Genomic DNA, 21,155 nt, shown 5'->3' on the forward strand with positions numbered 1-21,155 from the left:
AAATTTTCTCTAATATATGGGACCCACACAAATCAGTGGTGAAAAATATCTCTTCCTCCTCTCTTCTCTCTTTTCCCGTTGCGGGCTATTCCTTCTTACGATGTTGGCAGCTACAAGAAATCCTTTAATCCGTGACGGATTCACTGTGATGGATTCAGGAAACGTCACTAACAGGATTTGCAACCTAGGATATCCAGCCCATATCCAAAACCCGCTTGCATATACAGAGGCCTAACCTAACAACAGCTGCCCCTCCTCTCCGCCGGCCGCCGCTCCCAACCCTCTCCCATCTAGGCTGCCTCCCTTCTCTTCCCCGGGCACAGCCATCCCCTGGCACAACGACCATCCCAGCATGGAGGAGGCCGAGGGCGGCGCTCCACCCCGGCCCTCGGAGCGACGGAGGCCTGCCGTTGTGCGCCTGCGTGCCCGCACACCCATGCCCGAGGTCGCTACACCGAAACCCTAGGCGAGAGCGTATGGAAGTGCAGCAGCAACACGCGCAGGTGGATCTGAGTGGGACGACCATGGGGATTTTGGTGACAGTGGTGGCTCTGATCTACTTTGGCCTTGGCTGGCCCCTGCGTCTCTCCTCTTGGCCATCAGCTCCCAGGTGAGCAGCACTTCGTTCTCTTGCAATCGATTTTTGGGTCAGATTTGAGCGGTGGTGCTTGGGGCCGGTTTGGATTTGTTGCAGGTGCACCATAGGAGGGGGAATCGAAAAGGCATGTTGGTGCTGGCTGTTAGGTGCGCTCATGGCAATGGCGTTGATATATTGCTGTTGTGCACAGGCACTTTCCTCCGTCTAATCTGTCTGGCACCTAAAAGATTGGGTAACAATTGTGTAGGGCTACTTAGGAGTTCCAAGTAGTAATTTGTCGATTTCTTTATGATTTGAAGAATAATGTCATCTATAGTCTATATGACCTTAAGTAGGGTCTGTTATTTAGTATTTATCCAACTTGCTCTTTTGTTTCCAGGAAAAGTTGAGGTTACATGAGACAGATTTCAGCATAGAAGTTTTATTTTATATGAAAATGGTACTAGGTTTGAAGTAATCTGGTTAGAGCCCGTGTGTTTTACATTAGAAAAGGTGGTTAGCATTTTTTCATGGCTCTTAACTGTAGGGACTTAGTGTATTGGAGTGATGAACTTAGGCTACTATTGTTTGAGTTAAGGCAGCAAGTAATTTATCTATGAAAAGCAATTGTTTGCTTCATGTCTGCAGCTTGTGTTTGCCTTTGCACTTTTATTTTTAACACATATGCTAAGGGAATATTTGATAAACAATCATAAATATAAATGACGAACATAATATTATCAGTCTATGATTGGCATGTATATAAAAAGCATTGCTTGAGGATGCTTTCTTCTTTGTTACATAATTTATTGTGCCAATTTAGCTTAAGTAGAAGAGAAATGGGAATTGATTTGGTTAGTTTGTCAATTTTCTCTAGCACTCAAGCTGCTGTCTTTGCTCTGTGCTTCTGACCAGTGTATGTTCTGGTGTTGGGCGTCTGGGCGTGCTCTCTCAAAGCTGCTGTTCGGTGCAAACCAGCACCTGCAGCTTTAGCTGCTCTTGATTTCTTGGTTGTTCTGGGTCTCTGTCGACAGCTCTGTAGTTTCTTCTCTAGTGCGTGCCTGGCTTTTGCTCTGAATTTGTTCTAGTGCAGCAAGTCAGCCTATCGTTAGTGAGCAACAATTTGTTCTGGCAGCTGGCAGCCTTGATTTTCATATCAACAACATAAGCTATTCTTTAACAACAATTGCTGTAGCTATCTACTTTCTCGACCTTGATCAGCTCTACAACTACAGAGTTTGGATCTGTTTATGTTACTTTCAGCAACTCGATTATCTTATTTGGAATGCAACAGTGAAGGTAATTGTCACTTGCAGGCACACTTAGTTGCATGCTGGTACCTTAGTAATAGTTTTACCATGTTCTTTTAGCTATCAGTTTAGTTAGTTTAAAACCTTTAACTTCAGCTTAGTTGTTTCTTTCCTTGGTTCAGTACAGTAGCAGTAGTGCAGTTCGGCTGTGGGTAAATTTCAGATTTATTGGCTAATTTGGATAAATTCTGTACAGGTACTTTCTCTCAGCGATGATTTATGTTAAGTTAAACTTGGTGGCAGCAGCAATAGAGGTCTTGAAGATTTTTGTACAGGTATCTGCGATGGAATAGAATGCCAAATGAGTATTATGTGTCCTCTGATTATTAGAATTTTCATATTTATAACACCTGAAGTATAATTATTTCTTATTTATTCCAAATGTTTAATCTGAAAAATGGTTATACATTAGACAACCAAATTTTCTACATATGTGTAGTTGGCTTAGTGAAAAATAGCTTCTGATATGCAACAATTATTAGTTGGCTTAGATGAAGGAGATTTGATTGACGATGAGAATTCTAAGGTCCTAATTCCTCCATGTTGTCAAGTCTTAACTTGTTTTTCTTCCCTTCCTAATTCAATCTAACTCTAATGCTATGTAAGAACACAACTACTTGTCATGCTGCTGCTCTAATGTAAGGATAAGTTTATAGAATATTGTGTTTTTAACATGCTGTGCTCTTGTGATGACAATATTAAGCATATTTTATCTTCCCAAGCCTTTAGAGCCTCACCAGATAATTGTAGCCTTGCTGTTTTCACATGTATCAGTTCCGAACATATTTGTAGATGTCCTCTTCATGAGGCTTTGTATGATGTAAACCAGGAGTGGTTCCCCCTTGTTGCAGCAGCTTGCTGCTAATCAATAAAGGTTCCTTTATCATAAAAAAAATATTAAGCTTCTGCTGCTATTAACCACCATATTAAGCTATTTGTAACATGCTACTGCATATGCTATTGTAACAAGCTACTGCTGCTATTTTTTAGATTTGTCTTTGTATAATTTGGTACAAGCTACTGGTGTTATTGTAATAAGCTACTGCTGTTATTGTAACCGCAACTGTCTTTTTTTTAGTTGGACATGTTCTTCTAGATTTTTAGTTGAACAGTAACTATTGGTGCTGCTAACTTGATGCATTTTGCTGCTGCTAACTTGTGTCAAGTCAATTTCGATCAAGTTAAGCGATACATGGTGGTATATATTTTGTTGCTGCTGCTCGCATTTTGCTGTTGCTGCTACATGCATCAAGCTGCTGGGCTTCTATGCATTCTGTGTTGTTGGCTTGTGCCATGGTAAACTATATGGCTTTATGCACTTCTATATGTTAACTATTGTTGGATGAATACTTGTAATCTGATGTTGGTTGCAAATTTATGTGATATATTGTTGGATGGAAATATGAGTTATTTTATTTAATGTGTGGGCTGTGTATTATTTTATTTAATGTGTGGGCTGTGTATATTGTTGCAACAGTAATTATTTGAGCTGTGTGTGGGCTGTGTATATGGGCTGAATGTTCAAAAATGGGCTGTGTATATGGGCTATATGTGCTGTAGTAGTGGACTGAAAAGTGGGCTAAAAATTAGTGATGAATTTGGGTTGCAATATGCTGAAATGGGCTTGTGAAAATGGCTGAAAAATTGATGCGAAAATGGCTGAAATTGGGCCAAACGTGGCCCATCTTTGATTCTGGCCTGTTAACAAATGAGCTTGTGTATCTTTGATGTGGCAATTGATTCATGACGGTTATTTTTCGTCACAGGAAATGGGTTCGGGCTAGACTAACTAGGCCTCGGGCTCTATCGTGATGGTTTAAAACCGTCACCGTTTATGTTAATCCGTGATGGTTTTCGACAAACCGTCACGCATGTCAATCCATGATGCTCAATCCGTGATGATTTCTGAAACCATCACAGATGCTGTTTACTGACGGTTTTTCAGTGATCCGTGACGAAAATTTTCCATCATGGATTAACAGGATTCTTATAGTAGCGGTCTCTTGCAAAGGACCTCACCTGCCTAGCACAGGGAGGCATCAGGCATGGCACCACAGTTGGAGGTGTGGGGGTGCGGCTGCAGCAGCTCGCTCTGCGCGACGACAGTAGTGCCATGCGTGTGTGTGCAAGGTGGCATGCACGCCTACCTGCCGTCAGATGGTGGCCAGCGGGAGCGGACCTCCCGACGATGCGGTTCCTATGCGTGCTTGGTAGCATGGGTCCACACCGTCAGTGGGAGAGGAAGGGATCGAGAAATAGGATTGAGAAAAATCACTAGATGTTCCTGTTTTTCTGACAGAGAGAGGAGATATTTTGAGTGTTTGAGATTTTTTTTAGAGAAAGGAGAGTATATTTTTCTTGCTTCAATCCCTTCTATTGTTTGATATAGGAAAAGGGGATTGGTTTTTAGTCAATCTAGTAGAGTAGTTCTGAGTGCCAATTCAAACAAGCTTAAGTGTGTTTACAGTGGGTTTAATTTATTGGAGACACGCTTGTGGATGTGTGTGCAGTGCGCGTGCATTATTCACAAGGCTGACTTAAGAAGCTAAAGACACTTAAATTTGTTCCCTTTGCACTAGAGAAGCTTGTTAGGGTAATCCCAATGCTAGAAGCCACATGTAGTTTTTATGTCTATTAATTTATATAGACACTACTCATAGAAACTATTTTCCCAGTGGATAGTTTTTACAATAATTTTTGTTATGTCTTCTCTCTCTATCATCTATCTATCACATATCTTCATGTCTTGGTTCAAGTGTGGGATGTCCCTCTATCTTTTACGGTCTCCAACAACCAACTCGTATCCAAATGATATTAGATAATCATATCCATCAACACTCATGGTCAAATTGGATCAATATCCATCACTCAGGACCCTAAGATGGAAACCATAGTGCCATCAAACGCTAATGTATTTTGCAAAACGCAACAGGCCTAATATTGCACTTGCAGATATCTTGCTATAGCTTTAAAGTAGCGCGACTCCAATAACACCACTAGGTGGGAGTTAGACCGGGTATCCATAGAAATCTATATGGAGCCAAAAAGATCTTTATTTACTATTAAATAATTGAGACATGTCCTTAGTGTGATATTGAGATACTAAGTATTTAAACCCTATAACACCAGGTCACATATTGATGTCATAATGGCAAATTTCTTATGGGAGACATCAAATAAGGCTCTAATGATTAGTTTCACTTGTTATTGTGAAGCATTACTTGAATATGTATTACTCCGTTGGACAATCAATTGTGATTCCATTGAATCACTAACTATCACTACTACAGATTTGGACATCACTGCCGGCCTCATCACTGTCGGATTTGTGAGAACCGGCAGTGATGTACCTTCACTGCCGGTTCTGAGCTAAAACCGGCAGTGAAGGACCACATCACTACCGGTTTGTGGCTTTCACCGGCAGTGAGTTGGCGGCCACTTATCACTGCCGGTTCTAACCAAGAGCCGACAGTGATTTGGTGCTATCACTGTCGGTTTGAGCCAAGAACCGACGGTGATAAAATAGCAGTACAAAAAGTTGGCGCCGTGCTCTCCTTCCTCCTCTCTTCCATTCCGAGCACAGAGGCGCGCGTTTGGGCCGCTCCCTCCATTGTTGCGGCTGTTCTTCACCGTGAAGCTAGCTCTTGGATTTAAAAGAATGGCTTGATCTTTTTCTTTAAGGTTAGTAACAAGCATCCACTCCTTTGATTTTGTAGCTTAATTAGCGCTGTTTTGATGGCTACATTGCTTGATTCTCATTCTAGTTCTTTCTCCATTCTAGAGAGCACTTTTCCAATTGGACTTTGTGCAAGGCTTCGAAGCAAATTGTGGTGAATCCATCATCCAAAAGGTTAGTGTCTTTGAACACATTTAAAATCCAAGCTAATTACATGGTGGTCAAGATCATGGTTAGTATGTGATGCTATAATTAGTTCTTGATTAGAGTAGAGTAGATTCTTTTACAATTTTGGTGAGCAAATTAATCCATGTGTCACCTGCCAATACATTGTTTGGAGCTACATTGTTGTTCATGGTCATATCTCCAATTTTAGTCTTTTTTTTTAAATTAGTGTCTCCATTTTTATGTGGCATCGAGTAGAATAATTGTTCTTCGTTATTGTGCAATAATTATTTTTTATGGGGCTACGATTTTCAATTTATATGGCCAGGGCTACCAATTTCAATTTTTCAATAATTAGTGTACAACAATGTTTTCTAAAAATGAGGTGACTAAATTAAATAAGTGTAGAATAAATGGTACTTTCAAGCTACACACTATACCACAACCAACAATTAGCATTGGACAACGGTTGCTAAAACATAGTATTAACAACCAACCATTGGTCGCTACAAATTTTCAACGGAGTATCGGTCGCTATTTTTACTTGTAGCGACCGATAATCGGTTGGTGTATATATTCCGTAGTTTCCTGGGACAATCGGTCGCTAAAAATGCATGTTAGGGTCCAATAATTGGTCGCTATAGCCTGGTTTCACTTTGGTGCGCTCGGCCCAGCCCACTCGCGCGCAGTGAAATTTGCGTGGCCCACCTGTTATAGTGTCATCCAAAACCCTATCTCTAGCACCACCCACCCTAGCTCAGCCGCCATCCCTCTCAATCTCACGGACTCAACTCGACACCAACGCGCCGCTCACGAACTCAGCTCGCGGGTGCCATCCCTGCCGCGGCCATCATGCTCGCCGTAGTAGCCACCGTCCCTGCCGTCGCGGCCGCCTCCCCGCCATTACGGCCGCCGTCCCCGTTGCTGCGGCCGTCATCCGGTCCGTCGTGCTCGCCCAAGCCTCCGCAGCCGTCGTGCCCACCCTATCGTCTCAGCCGCCGCCCTCTCTATCGAGCGTACACGAGCAGGTACTCGTACTCTTCCTTTCCATCCCCGTCCCGCTCCCTTCCCTTCCATCCCTGAGTATGTACGGCTGCCCTGCTCTCCATCTCCAGTCTCACTAGGATGGTATAGCTGAAGAAATTATATGATTGTTATCCCAATTTTTTCTGGTTCGTATGTTTTTCTAATTTTACATATAAAAAAACCTTGGTGAATTTTTAGGTGAAATGGTTAAACAGGAACCAAGCTTTCATCAATTATATTATGACTTATACGGTACTTGTGTACTTATTGGTATATACCAGCTAAGTCTAGATCGAGCTACACCAGATTGATTGCTTCTAGCTGCTTGCATTGCTATCGTAGTATTGAACTGTGCTGGACATGACCCTTCTAATATATGCACCGGTCTGACCTCACGATATTGTAATTGCTGCTGCTCCACATGTAGTTGGACGCCTTGGGAAGGCATTTGAACGTGCTCAGCAGCTCTACTAGTTTGTATCGGTAGGTTTCTGTTTCCCTAGCTGTTGCTGCTCTTTTTCCATGTTGTGGAAGTATGCGACTATTTAAGTGCTTATGATATATTTTTTATTTCATATTGAAATCTGGTTGATGTCTTGTGTGAAGGTTGAACATGGATAAAACATGGATTGAAGATAATGCTACGTAAAAACCAATAACTTTACAAATATTGATGTCATGCATATAGGAAAAAATGTGAGTGAAAGCTTAATTAACACATTCCTGGGCACCACTGAAAAGTCCAAGGACAATTTGAATTCTCATCTGGACCTTCAAGCTCTAGGTATTAGAAGTGATCTTCACCCTGTTGAAGTTGATGATCAATTTTATTTACCACCTGCACCATACACAATGAGTCCCGATAAGAAGAAATTATTTTGTGAAATACTAAAAGGGGTCAAGTTTCCTGATGATTTTGTATCTAATATACGACACAAGCATCCATGTTAATGAGAAAAAGATATTTGGGCTAAAGAGTCATGAGTGCCACATTATTATTCAACACTTGCTGCCCCTTGCTGTGAGAAAAATATTGCCTGAAATGGTCAGTGCAGGAGTGATTCGTATAAGTGTTTTTTCCAAGAAACTTTGCTTACCTGTCATTCGAAGAAGTGATATGGACAGTCTAGAGGCTGATATAGCTGAAACCTTGAGCCTTCTTGAGGCTATATTCCCTCCATCATTTTTGATATTATGGTAGACTTGATGGTACATCTTCCTGCTCAATGTACTACAGTATGTGTAATGGCTGTTATCTGCTACAAAACCGTACTGTTTTGAAACTTCAGTGACCTATATTGAAACTGATTATGCATTTTTCCATGGAAAATCAGGCTAAATATGATATTCATGCTGATGGTATGTATTGGGTCTTAAATACTGCTGGAAAGAAATGGAAGGAACTTAAGGCAAATTTGAAGAAGCACTATTTTAATGATATATTAACAGATGAGCAACTAAAGAAAAAGTATGGTGATAGAGTTAATGATAGTGATTGGGAGTATCTCATAACTCATTGGATGTCTCCTGACTTTGAAGTAAGGCTTGTTGATATTAAACTTTATTATATGCTTGTGGAACTTATATACGTCTATTTGTGCATAATCTAATAATTTATCACTTAGGTTCGCACGGAAATTGCCAAAGCGAATCATGCTAAGTTGGCCATACATCATACATCAGGCACCAAGAGCTTTGCTCGTTCTAGACATGAATTGGTATAGTTATTTTTTTCACTTTCTTACATAGGTATTTTCTGCAGATTATTTATACTAAAAGCTAAAACACTTGTAGGGTCATGAGCTAGGACACCCCCCTCGACGAGATGAAGTATATATCAAAACTCATACAAAAAAAGTGGTGTTCCAACACAGAATGCAGAACCAATCATTGTATTTTTGCTGAATTGTGGTAGTTAATTACACCTCAAATATTAGCGGCTCAAAATTAAAATTAGATAACTGTTAGTATACTAAGCTTTTCTTTGCATAGTTTATTATACCTCAAACATGTGAATCTGTCACCGCTGGTAGAATTGCAATGGTAGGATCAGGAGTAGGATCAGTCACATGGTTCCCTGGTGCTTTAGTGATTCAGGCTATTCTTGCGAGCGTCACTCAAGTCAGAGTAGATGGGCTGTCTTGTCTAGCTTTCCTGTCCTTGCTTCAAATTGCTTGGCTGCTGCTTTAGTTGCTGTACTTCCTTGGTCTGGGTTTGTCAGTTATAAGTTGCATGATCATGTCGACTGCGATTGTGCATGATTTGTGCATAGAATTACTTGTTGCGCGTTGAATTTTGTACTTGTTCTTGTAATCTTGCTCGATAGCGAACTGGGTACAAAATCATGAATAGGGAGTACATATTACATGGTAAAGAACTTGTTTCATTTCAGCACGGGTGCACCATCAGTGAACTTTTCTCTTGCAACCACATCGCAAAGTGCGTGTGCTAACTGATTGGTGGAGTGAGTGCACATTTAAATCTTAAACTGTTCCCTTGTCGATGAATATGCCTATTGACAGTTGATCTTACCTTTTCATGACAATGTAAGAGTGTGAAATAATGTCATTATCTAAAGATTTCTGTCCTATGAATATAATATGCATTAGTAACATCAGTCTCACTGTCTATATATTTCAGTTGCTACTGTATGTCCTTACCTTCTTGATGTTTCAGGTTGAGGAAGGCCTTGGAGGTGTACATGATGCTGTCACCAGGAAGCCAACAGATGACATTTTGCTTTTGATGGAGATGAGGCATTTTATAGTGAATCTAGTTAGATTGTGCAAGCAAACATATGACTTGTGCCCGCCATTTGACCTAGCTAGGTTGTATGTGTGTTTTTCCTTTTGTAATAATGACCTATCATGGATCAAGATGATAGAACTTGATGTATTGCTAAATATTGGCTTAAATGAAGACTTGAGAGATACCTTTATCAGATAATATGCTTGATGAGTGTTGTGGGCAGCTATGTTTATTAGGTTTGAAATCTAGTTAATATGAAATTAATAATATTATACATAACTGTGCCAGTTCATAGCGACCGATCATTGGTTGCTAAAAAATTTGATATCCTCAAATCATTGGTCGCTAAAACATGTAACAAATCATAGGTCGCTATAAATATTTGCGTCCAACGATCGATCGCTATAAACCCTGTCGGTCGCTATAGACTTATAGCGACGCCACTTACAACTACTTATACATCGGTCGCTATAAAGTTATAGCGATCGAAGATCGGTCGCTATAATGACTTATAGCTACCGATTTGGAGTCGTTACAGATTGGCTGTGGTATAGTGACAATTGTTGTTCATGAACCTCGACTTCTTATTAATTTCTCTATAATTACTGTCTCAATATTTTTTGTGTAGAGATGGATCGAGAGTGGATTCAACTGTCCCGAATGGACAAGCGGTACATACATGGCGTCAGCTAGTTTATCACCAATGCCAAAGCCCAAGCTAGGAATGGGAACCCTATCTTTTGCCCATGCAAAGATTGAATGAATCAAAGGAAATGGGCTCAAATTGAGTCTGTACGAATGCACTAGATTACTAGGGGGTTCATGCCAAACTATACGATATGGACTATACATGGCGAGGTTGGTGTGAATGTTCTGCAGAAAAATGATAATGATGTGGCCATGCCTAACGTAGCCATCCACGATGCTAATGAGGAACCCGATGTCAACACAGAACCTATGGCCACAATTAATGATACGTTTAGGAACACGCTAGCTGATGACACCGAGGATAACGATGGCATTTCTCAGCTGCTACGTAATGTAGAGACCAGTTGTCTTAGTGAAAGACAACTGAGAAAGCAAGAGAAAATGAGACAAGATGGTAAAACACCATTGTATAAGAATTGTCCAATGAGCAAATTGGATGCTGACATCATGCTATTAGAAGTTCAAATCGACAAACGGATTGAGCGATAAAGGCTTCGATCAGTTGTTAGGTATAATAAGAAAAATGCTCCTAGAAAAAAATGAGTTGCCTAGAAAAGGACATACCTGGCCAAGCAAATGATCTGCCCCATCGGCCTCGAGGTTGAAAAAATCCACGCGTGTTCCAATGATTGCATATTGTACCATAGAGACAAATACAAAGACTAGGATGCAGTGCCCCAAGTGTGAAGCTCCACTGGTACAAGGAAGGGCCAGTTAGATGACGGATACCAAGACCAGATGAGGTCCCATGAAGGTCGTTTGGTATTTCCCTATAGCTCCTCGGGTGTATAGGCTATTTGCATGTGCAAAGTCAAGCCAAGCTGTTGCGCTGGCATGGTGAAGAAGCGTAAGAAAGATACGATGATGAGGCATCCCACCGATGGGAAGGACTAGAGGACAATCAATACTATGTTCTATAAGAACGTCAGTGGAGAGGTTAGGCACCTTTGGTTTGGTTTGAGCACAGATGGGATGAATCCTTTCGACCAGGTTAGAAGCAATCATAGCACATGGCCAGTGATGCTCTATATATACAACCTTTCACCTTGGCTCTGTATGAAGCGGTCATACCTCTAGATGCCACTACTGATCCAAGGGCCAAGACAACCTAGGAATGACATCGATGTGTTTCTGGAACCAGTGATCAATGAACTAGTGGAGGTGTTTGAAAAGGGTGTGGAGGTTGTTTGGGATGAGTACAAAAAGCAACATGTCATGATCAAGGCAGTACTTATCGCTATAATCACCAACCTACCAGGTCGAGGTTGCTTGTCCAGAGAGAAGACAAAAGGCTATACTGGATGTGTCGAGTACTTGGACGACACCGATATGGTACATCTACCAAAGAAATCAAAGATAGTTTATATGAAACACCATAGGTTCCTACCTAAGGATCACCCTTACCGTAGGAACAGAAAAGATTTTGATGGGACTATTGAGAAACGCTTACCTCCAAAATATCAAGATGGGCCTATGATACTTTGAGAAGTCAACAAACTAGAGGTTGTCCTTGGGAAGGGGGATAATGCAGTAGCAGCGCCTGATGGGAGCGTCTAGAAGACAAAAATTAGTTTTCTGGAAACTACCTTATAGGGCAGTGCTGAGTGTACGCCACTGTCTTGATCCAATGCACATTACTAAAAATATGTGCGGTAACACGCTTAACACCTTAATGGACATCGGTAGGACATCGAAGGATTCACTAGCCACACGCCTTAGACATGCAAACACTTGGGAATTAGGAAGAAGCTGCATCACATGGCGCTAGAGGATGGCCTAGTTAGAACTTCTGGTTGCATCATAGACCTTGAAGAAGGAAGAAAAACATGCGCTTATTTCTTTCTTCAATGAACTCAAAGTCCCGACAGGATACTGTGCGAACCCGAAGAGGCTAGTGAACATGAGAGAACTTAAGTTCAACAATCATGGGGGCAGCATGAATTTTCATTAATTTCTTCAATGAAGGTGCGATCGATCCTATTCTTGAGACTGGGCATGGTGGCTGATAACCTATAGAGTGCCCCTTCCTATCTAAGCCTAGGAGGATTGAATTCAGCATCCTAAAAAGATCGGCTAGAACAATTAGCAAGAAAAGTCATCGAATAATTTCCTTGAGAAAGAGATGGTAAGTTACCTCTCTGTCAGAAGCAAATTCCCCATCTAGAAGCTATGCACAAAGGGTGGACCAATCCATAGAAAACAAGGGAGTGCCATTCTTGCCACCAGGAGTCAAAGAGAGTGGAAGAGAGGCTGACCCTGATCCTAGTCGTGCATGCTAAGGGAAGGAAGATTTGATCCCAATTGAAAGACTCTGGAGGCTTCCATCGCCTCATTGATATCTTCTCTTGGCTTCAGTTTGTTTTTCAAGAACAATTGAAGGGGGAGTTGACCAAAACCAAACTGGCGGGCTACGAAGGATGGATTGTAGAACTCATAAGTTGGAAGGTTGCCTAGAAGGAGGGAGCCTATAGCCTATTTTGCCATGACCATGATGAAATTTAGGCTAGAAGAATGTAGGGCTTGATGAAGGAGTTAAAGATTGCAGCCATCGTCTCGTCCGAACAGCCTAATTCAAATCGAAATTTAAATGGAAAGATCAGCTCATTGTTCTCATCTTCATCGTATGGTAGCCAAGTCAGGATGTCTGCATCAAACCCTCTGTAAAACTTTCCTGAAGAGATGGCCAATGTCGATATCAACTATTATGGCTTGATGCAGCCTCCCCATAGCTCATGCACTGTCGGGTTCTTTCCTTCCTTGCCTCTATGTTCCTCATCAAAGTTGGAAGAAGGGAAACTCAGACTTCTGAGATCAGGCCTTACAATCTTGTGCATGTATAGGTTGAGCCACTGTTGTATCAACCACCAAGGGCCCCTGATAGTATGCACTTGGTTCGTTCTTCAATAATTGGGCAGCTACCTGGTACATTAGATGATAAGTAGCCCCTAACAGATACTTTCCAAGAGGGATGTCCTTGCCTACTGCCAGATGCTCTGCCATAAGCTTATGATTGTAAGTCGAACCACAAGATGACCCATAGAAGATGAATCTCTCCAACCACATATTCAGAAAGGCCACATGTTGCCTCTCACTGACAGTTGATTCATCTCCAATACGGTTCAGAATATAACTTGCCCACCCTGTACAGTCTGATATTTTGGCTAATTTCTTGGAACCGACACTCAAGTATTCATAAGGTTGCATTAGTCTAGTTATTCTATGGTCGGTCAGCATGTAAACATCGGCCAGGGTAATGGTCATCAGGCCATGACAAAAAACGAAAGCGTTCAGGACATTGGACAAAAAAATAAGATGCAGAAATTAAGAGTGAATCATTCCTCTCCATCCCAGACAACGAGAGTGTCAAACATTGATTCAAATCATATACCTCCCAATCTCCATCCTTTTTTCTCGGATACCCTACGAAACCAATCTCTCCACCCCTTGGGCATTTTAGGCCAGTTTCTGAAAGGAGTTTTGATATTCTAGGAGGACGAATCCACTACAGACTATTTGAAGGGGATTTGGTTGGTTTCTTGATGGATGAAATCAGATGGATCAGGGTCACCCATAGGTCCAAGAAAATAGACATTGGAAGCAACAACTGATGGAATCAAGATTTTGTTCCCCATTTCCTAGAAATCGGATGAAATAAATTTAAGAGCAAAGGAAATACAGGGTAGCGATCGGTGCTTTGAGAACGGGAAATTGAAAGCATACCTCAGGAACGTGATTGTTGGTTGCCATTGAAGCCAAAATAGATTTGAGTCTGATGAGGATCGCTTGAATAACGGCTTGATAGAACAGAGGATTTGCTAGGGTTTGAGGCCTTGGCAATGACGGCGTCGGATGTTAAGATTTGCTCAAGTAAGAGGGGAAAAGCAAACAGGCCGAGTAAGTTAGAAGAGATACTGTTGGGATATTATATAAAAATCAGGCTGAGAAGTCAGGAGTCATGCATATATCTCGGAATAGAACGGTTGCAGCGTGGTAAATAGATAAATAGGAATTTTGGAATAAAATCAATTTTATCCTAAAATTGGGGGGCATGTGTTTACACCAAAATTTGGGAGAAGAACGCGGGAATTCGAAGGCTTCCAAAATCGTGCCAATCAAGGAATCGATTGCATAAGGATCGATATCAGCTGATTCAGATGCGACTCTAGGATCGGCTCTCTTTGAATGACGTCAGCAGATACGATGATGAGCTTCAATTGGCATTGGGAAACTACATGTCAGACTCTACAAAAGGGAAAAGATTAGGGTCCAAGTTATCTTAAGATGGGAATGTTTTCTTTTTTACCGAAGATTGTAATGAGTCGTACTCGAGTAGGATTCATGTTTAGGCTCCAGGTATAAATATTAGGACCCCAGCTATTGTAAAGGACACACAATCAATCAAATACAAGTTACTTACTTTTTTGGCTCCTAACACCCCTTAGGAGTAAGAAGTAGAGTAGATCTCAGTGAGTTCTTCAGCTAGCAAGGCTGCATCGGTTCGACCGACCTTCGGCTTGTCTGTAACTACCGTCATGACTTATACTTATGTTCATATGGCTGCATCGATTCGATCGACCTCCGCTGCTCGAACTAGATTAAGGTCAAGTTATCGGCTCTATCTAAGGGTGGCGTCCTTTGGGTAGATTCATTAAGTTACCGATATTGCTTGTTGCTGTCATTATTTATTTAATTACAGCAATATCACTTTGCCCAATTGGGATTGATCTAGATCGGCTTTATATCCTGTTTAACCCATCATTTATTAATCTAAACCTATTGTTATGTTTTTATCAGTTGTTTTATGTCAATCTTAATCGTGCATAGTTTGTGGTTAAGGCATGCCGGGTCTTAAATAGATCTATCGGCTAATGAAAACCGTTCCATGGCCCATTATCATGGCCTGTGTGATTCTACCTCACACCCCACTGTTAGCACCGTGGAGCGGGGACCGTTATTTGGTAGATCTGTTCCTGATAGGACATGACCTTAATTGTGCGCTATGCCTGAATTGTCTGTTTTAGCCGATATCGAATGCTTTCACATATACAGTTCACGCCACGAGACCATTGAAGTAAGGGTAGGTTGAAAGATATGTTAGCCCCGTTGATATTAGCAATAAGTTAGGGTCGTCAAATCTATTATTGTTTCCACGGCCTGCATGATTCTGCCTCATGCCCCACTGGTCATAGCGATAGATGAGATCTAATATGTTCATTAGATTTATCTTTATTAAATGATCAAATGATGATGAGCTATTTCTGAATCTTTTATAGTCCTTTTTACCTAAATTGGTTATTTTAGCCAATTCATCTGAGGCTTCACGTATAACATGTCTTTCGGAAAGCCTGTCGAAGTATGAATGTGTTTGCGGATTCTTCAGTTTTAGATTGTTACTATCATCATAACTGACATCGAACCGGTCGAACCTCAATGTTGGTGGTAACAGATTAGATTCAGAGCGTTTGTAGATCCGTTCGTATCAGATAGTTGATTTGTTCATGTGTTATGTCTTTTCCTAATTAGATTCATCGGACTTAATGGTTTACACTAGTGATATCTGCCTAGCTGATGATCTTATTTACATATACGTGTACTGTACCTATCAATATGAAATTAATCGCAACTTATAAGCTTTATAGTACATAATAGCCGATTTCTGTGTAGATCGGCTATTTAGTCGTCTTTCAGCGTCCGACTACTCCCGAAGCGGCACACTTGAAACTGTCTGGGCACAGACCGATATGTTCCACCTTAAATTACTGATAAACTTTCTATCCTTGTCAATTGTAGGGTCAAATTGATTGGCACGTCTCGGAGAGAGTACGCAGGATCGATCATCCCTGCGTTGAAGCCAGACGGATCTCCAGCTCTATCGAGCGGACCCTTCCGGCTTGCTCGTGTGCCTCGGCGCGAGATGAATTTTCATGCCAACAACTCTCCACATACAACATGTGGTACTCCATGTTAAGGTTTGGTATATTTCTAGATATGTTTGCTATATTTAATTAATTTATTGCATTTCAAGGAATTTTTTGGTATAAGTCAAATTTGAACTACAAGTGATTCAAATAATAGAATAAAATGAGTAGGAAAATGATATTCATGTTATTGAGCTCTAGTGTGAGGACCTTACCTAGGAAATGAATAGAAATTTCGAACATCTTATTAGGAAACACTGACCACGAACGTGTGGTCGAATGGTTTTTAAATTCTAAAAAAAGTAAACGAAGTCTAAAAATTATGAGATTTGTCAAGATCTCATGATATCATATGTGGAGGCTGTGGTAAAAAATTGAGAAGGTTTCGCACAATCTGTCATGTATGATCTTTACAAATTCGAAGTATTTCAGAAGAAGAATTGTAGCAGTTGAGAAGAATTCGATAAGATTTAGAGTCAAAGTGACTGTCGAATTGGGGTTTGACTTCAAAATTTTTTGTATAGGCAATAGATAACATAGATCGGTTCATGTCCAATTTTGGTAATTTTTTGAATCCGTTTGATAATTTTAATTTATTAACTGCAATTATAGAATTTTAATTGATATAAATTGAATTTGAGCTATAACCGCATTAAATAATGGAATAATATTCCTAGAAAAATCAAATATGCATTGTTGAGTGAATTTAACTAGGTATTTTCAAAGTACATTGGAACAAATTTAGTAAAACACGATTAGTAGAAAAAAAGGAGAAGAAATATGCATGAAATATGAAGTTGGTTTGCCGAGTGTCATATAGGGGACACTCGGCAAAGTCCGTCACCCGGCCCCACCACTGCACAGTTTCTATAGTTTTCTAGCATTTGGAAATTAGGGAAAAAAAACAAGAGGGGTTTGTCGAGTGCCCGCGATCAAGCACTCGACTAAAGCCTAGGTTTGCCGAGTGCTAGATCAGCGGGCACTCGGCAAACCGTTTTGATTTAGGGTGCGCTGGTCACCCCCACGCCTCACACACACGCACGCACCAGACACTAGACAGCACACACCTCCGCCCATGCGCCCACCGCCGCCACCATCCCGTGCGCCCACCGCTATCACCGCCGCCCCGACCCCCGCCGCCGGGCCGCCCCCCATTGTCGGGCTCTCTCTGCGTCGGGCCCCTCGCCGCTCCCCGGACCCTCGGTGCCCGAGGCCTTCCGGCCAGCACCCCCCGGCGGCCAGGCGTCCTCCCCCCCCCCCCTGCCCCCCCCCCCCCCGGCCAGTGAGCCCCTCCTCCCAGTGCAGCCCTTATCAATTTTGTGTTGATCACTAGCAATATCAATTGATGGCAGAAACTTGATTGTGTGTGTTGATAGTGTTCCCAGGAAGTAATAGAAATGTTGCTTATAGCTTGTGCCCTATTTTGCATAGGCATCAAACACAGTAGCAGTTAATTGTTCTTGTTATAGCAGAGTAACAGGACAATCCCAATTGCATTTATCCTGCTGCTGGAGTTGTTTACCCAGTACTTGTGTTGTGTTTTGCAATTTCATACTCCAAACGTCAACAGCATTGCATGATCAATTTATCTGTGAATTAATATGCAACCTCTGCAATTACAGCGTTTGGTGTTCCTTGTAATTCCGAGTAGTGCATGCCATGTTTTAGCCTTCTAGGAGAGAAGTCCGTATCTCGTGTAAATATGTTTCTGGGTGACATAGTTGTAAACGTCATCCTTAGTCTTTTGATCAAGGAAAAGTTCCCTGGCCTAGTGCAGTTCGGCGGAACTATCGAGCCGGCCTACACGTGGGTCCACTATGCCGCCGTCCCCGATGCCCTTGATCGGGATGGCAGGGTATTCGCCGACAAGGCGCAGCATGTCAAGTCCGAGCTTTGGGTAAGTCTTTCTCGCACTACATTGCTCAATACATCACATTGATTGGACATTCTTGAAATAATGACCGGATACATCGCGTCTATATGCGGGATTTCTGTAGATGCGAGGAGGGATACGAGGCTAAGGCAGATGTTGTGGCTGATAAAGCCACCAAAAAACTCGTCAAGGACATGCACTACGAGGCGCGCATCTAGGCCGTGATCCAATACCACACGGAAATTCTTAGAGTGAGGCTCCCTAAAAGTGCAGTTAGAACCATGAGGCTGACCCCGGAACAATACCTGAAGGTAAATATAGAATATTAATACTTATTTTTTCTAAGATTAATTACGCTTAATTTCATCTTCTTATATGTCATATACTTGATGACGTAGGTGCCTCCGTGGTGGTGCACCTACGATCTGCAGTGCTGGGCCCGGATGGTGGACAGGTGGTGCGATCCTACGTGGGAGGTGAATCACAACGCTTGTCGGGAGCGGCATTTACTGATGCCGGGCGCACCACACCATCAAGGCAACCTCAACCACTCAGAATACATGGCTAGATGGGTACGCGTATTCATTTCTTTATTCTAATGTTCAATTCTACATAATTTCTAATCATATTGCTTTTTTTTGCAGTCGGCGACACATGGTGGCGAGCCTTGCTCCTAGTTCATGGTATATGCTTTGGCCCACAAGGGCAAGGCGACGGCCGACGTCGCCTACAACCCAAAGGATCCACCCTCAGCGTACAGCAACGAGTCCGTCCATAGCTGCCTTGATGGATACACATCGATGGCAAGGGCGGTCCATGGCCCAGAGTATGATTCGAGCGCCCATGACCTTGATGGAGAAGTGGTCATGAGGGCGGGAGGAGGCAAGAAGCATGGCCGGTTCTGGATTGGCGACGGCACAATCGACACGGCCAGTACTCTCACTCTCTCCTAGATTCGAGCACGGAGCACGAGTTCTAGCCCGGCGATACGCCCACGGCCGGAATCTACACGGTTCCAGATGAATGCACTCCAGGTTATTTCTGTTTTATTCATCGTTCATTGATTTTTACATACTTTTGCATTGCATTGTAATATTGGGATGAAATATTGTAGGTTCAGCTGGAACAAGAAACGAGGCGTCGGGAGGAGCTAGAGGCAAAGATGGAGGCAGAGCAGTAGAGGGCGGAGGCAGAGCGACAGAGGATGGAGGCAGAGCGACTGCGGATGTTTGAATATATGAGGGTTGTTTACGCTGCAATTGGTCAACCTCCGCCACCGATGCCAGTCCCTCCTCCTCAACCTGCTCCAAATACTGTTTTAGGCACTGTGAGTCACTTCACAACCTTATAATCACCGTTTCTAGTTTATGCAGAATCAATCTTATAAAGATGCCCAGACACTAGAAACTAGAAATAAACTAGAAACTAGAAATAAATTAGAAACTAGAAACTAGAATGATTTATACTTTACAAACTAAAATAAACTAGAAACTAGAATGATTTATCTATTTTCCTTTGTGCAGAATCAATCAGCGGCATCGAATGAGCCTCATGACCTAGCGTGGTCACAGTGGACACCGTGGCCTCCTCAGTGACTACTTGTGATTTTATTTGCATTTATATTTGTGGATTACTTGTGATTACTCAGTGACTACTCAGTGGACACCATAGCACTCAGAGAATTTTATTTGCATTTGTGGTTGTGAATGAACCTACTTGTGATTCTGAAGTTTATTTGCATTTATGTGTTAATATATCTATATGAACTATGTATGATGCTTATTGTGAACTATGTGTGATGCCTATAATATTTATTTGAGTGGGGTACGTTATACGTGACCAAACCATATAAACTAGAAATATATGGTCGCTTTGCCGAGTGTTACACTCGACAAAGAGGCCTTTTGCCGAGTGCCAAGGTAAAAACACTCGGCAAAGCGAACATGTGGCCAAAATCTGTACATTTTGGGACTAAAATGGCTTCTTTGCCGAGCGTCTGTGCTGTGACACTCGGCAAAGAAGCCAACATCTGTACATTCTGGGCCAGTTTTTGTCGAGTGTTCGGGATTTGACACTCGGCAAAGAAGCCATGTTTGCCGAGTGTCATGGCCGGGGCACTCGGCAAACATGTTTGCTTTGCCGAGTGTCAAATTTCGGACACTCGGCAAACGCGCCATGACCGTCTCCGCGCCGTCACGTTTTTTTTTTTTGCCGAGCGTCGGTTTCAGCTCTCGGCAAAGTATTTGCCGAGTGCCCGATAAAAAATACTCGGCAAAGAGATGTTTGTCGGCACTATAGATGTCGTGTGTTGTTTGCCAAGTGTTACACTGAGGCAAATATGCCTGCTCTGTATATTACATATGCACGGAAAAGCATGTAGAAGGTAACACCAAGAAAGTTTGGATCATATGTTTCCATCTATAATTGATGTGTCTTGGTATTCTCTATCTGGGGATTTGTCCAGCTATGCAATCTGTCCAGAGAAGGTTACTATCTGATGCATATGTTTTCATTGTGATTTTCAGTCTCCAAGGATGCTAATGATAGGTCATCAGCACAAGCCTTATTGGTAAACCAAAAAAAAAACAGCTTCACATCTTCATGGTCATTTCAGGAATGGTCTGCAAGACTAAACCACTTATCTTACCCTTCCCTTCCTATTGTCTTCGATGCAGAATCATCCATTCCTGAGCATGTATGATGACCTGCATATATATCTTGCTTCATACTTCACTACCGCAGGATCTACCCTCACCACCTACAAGTAATAACAGTGTCCTTGTTGTTTTTGTGTATCCATTTTTGTGCACAGAAGTGATACATTTTCTTTTATATACAGTTCCAGGGAACTCTAATTTTTTGTCCTCCTTAAGCAAAGGGTGTGGCGACTGAATCCAAGCGTGATGTCGATCTCCTGGAAGGACCGGTAACACCTCTGGAAGCTGATGATGTGCAGAGCTGTAGTTTACTAACACCAATATTCGAGACCTCCCCTGCCCCCGCTTGGGGTTGGGGTTGGGGTTGTGTAATGATCTTTGTGTGTGTCATGTGATTGGTTCCATCACTATATATATATATATATATATATATATATATATATATAGGGAGAGGCTATTCAGTAGCCAGCTACAGAATAAGTTATTTTGTAGCCACC

At 42.0% G+C, this 21,155-nt stretch overlaps 1 long non-coding RNA gene and 1 pseudogene across 1 annotated transcript; both read left to right on the forward strand.

The window, feature by feature from the left end:
* Positions 1-21,155, forward strand: part of LOC136523379 (mitogen-activated protein kinase kinase 3-like) — a 45,615-nt pseudogene that overhangs the window by 12,720 nt on the left and 11,740 nt on the right.
* Positions 535-2,180, forward strand: LOC136519693 (uncharacterized). Its single transcript, XR_010775021.1, has 3 exons — positions 535-610; positions 695-830; positions 2,084-2,180. It is a non-coding gene; the product is annotated as an uncharacterized lncRNA (long non-coding RNA).

This window comes from Miscanthus floridulus, chromosome 18 (genome assembly GCF_019320115.1).
Source record: "Miscanthus floridulus cultivar M001 chromosome 18, ASM1932011v1, whole genome shotgun sequence".
Taxonomy (NCBI): Eukaryota; Viridiplantae; Streptophyta; class Magnoliopsida; order Poales; family Poaceae; genus Miscanthus; species Miscanthus floridulus.